The sequence below is a fragment of the Brachionichthys hirsutus genome, chromosome 19, assembly GCF_040956055.1.
Source record: "Brachionichthys hirsutus isolate HB-005 chromosome 19, CSIRO-AGI_Bhir_v1, whole genome shotgun sequence".
Taxonomy (NCBI): Eukaryota; Metazoa; Chordata; class Actinopteri; order Lophiiformes; family Brachionichthyidae; genus Brachionichthys; species Brachionichthys hirsutus.
In genome coordinates this window covers 1,653,992-1,655,812 of record NC_090915.1, presented here as the reverse complement: position 1 = coordinate 1,655,812, position 1,821 = coordinate 1,653,992, and positions in this window count along the sequence as shown.

Below are 1,821 nucleotides of genomic sequence, written 5' to 3'. Positions count from 1 at the left end.
TCAGTCTGACGTGATCCTGGGGTCGGTCTGAATAGTTCCAAACACACACACACACGCGTGATCCCTCTGCTGTTACATGGGCTCGTCTCCTCCTCTATTCACCTCCTCATTTATTCATCCCTGCATGTCATTTGGTTTTATTCCGGCCTCTAATCCTCGGTTTCGGCGCCCGGGTCGTGCACGCTGTGGCGCGATGATGGGTTTGTTTTAACTAGCCTCATTAGCTGGAGAAGGCGGCTCCGGTGAATGAAAGTAATTCCTGTTATCGCGGCTGCTTTGGTCGGACAAACGGTACCGGGGGACTGAACCAAGCGCAGCCTGGGCTCGCCCGGCGAGCCGCGCTCCTCGACCGCAGCTAGTTCCTAATTAGCACCGAAGGAGGAATATTTGACTGCACATTAACATGCTGCGCTTCGGCCCGCTCTCTAATTGACGGAGCTGAACCGGGGGCCGGTGGAAGAGCGGGGCCGACCGGCGGACCGGCGGCGGACCGGCGGCCCGGCTCTGGAGACCGACATGCTCAGAATGTTGAACCATTTCATAATTAGTGGGAATCAGAAAGTTGCAGGTTTAGCGCCGGACTTCAATTGATTTTTCTGGGTGCAGCGTCGGGGGGGGGGGGGGGGCAGGTTAAAGGCCAGCAGAGGTAAATATCCGATCAGCCATGTCAGAGGTCCAATCGAATGAGAGAACCCACAAACACTCCTCTCATCAAGTCCCTCTGTTGAATATTACATTAAGACCCAAACAACTTTCACAACTTTGGATCACAAACTCATTTACAACAACATATCCGTCAGCGACCTCTGATGAATGGCTTTTATTCTGGAATACGTTCTGTTCCACATGCAGCGTGCTGATTGGTCTGAATATCGGCGGCTCCTTCCAGCAGAAAAGACGTCTAATTTTATCTCCCTCCGTTTCTCCTCTGCTCCTTCTTCCCTTCAAGCCGTAACGTTGTCAGATTTTAACATATTGGTTGAGAGGCGAGTGGGAGGAGCTCTTCTTCTTCTTCATGGGTTTTATTTACCTGTGTTTGTTCTCTGCTTGCTAACCAGCAGCAGCAGCGCTAACGCCCAACTTCAGCGACCCGGGATCAGTTCAGCACCGCCTGCTGAGTCCCAACGCAACCCGACCCGGGGTTGTTTCCAGCTGCACACACACACACACACGCACACACACACACACACACGCACAGGCGTGCTGCCTCTCGCTGACACGTGAAAGCAGGTGCAGCCTCCGGGGGGGGCTCTAATGGCCTTGTAGAGTGCAGTCAGGAGGAGTGAGGGTGAAGAGCAGCGCAAGGTGAAGTCACGCACACACACACACACACACACACATCGTTGTGCAGCGCCGCCGACCAGGGCGCAGCATCTCTGCGCCGCATTGCTGCAGCGGCGCAGCCCCGTCCGGACCAAGCTGCTGCGTCTAAAAGCGGCGCTGCATGAATTATGCAGCTTCCACCTCACATCGGGGTGTTCCGCCGCCGCCGCCGCCGCCGCATTCCTCTCAGCCAGCTGTTTTCCATTCCACTCTTTCAGTCTTTTAAACTCATCCTCTCATCCCAAACGCTCCTTTTCCATCTCTCCATCTTCATCTGGATGCGCACACATCCGTCTCCCTCCCGCCGGATGGATGGAGGGATGGGAGGAGGAGGAGCAGCGTCGTATCGGATTCTCATAAGTGTGTGAAAGAAGAGGAGCGGAAGTCTCACGCGTTGTCATCGTCCCCCGCGGCCCCCGTTTCAGCCGAAGACGCCGGTGATTCAGGAGCAGAAGCCGCGTGACGCTCGTCTGCTTGTTTGTGAAGGTGTGTACTTGT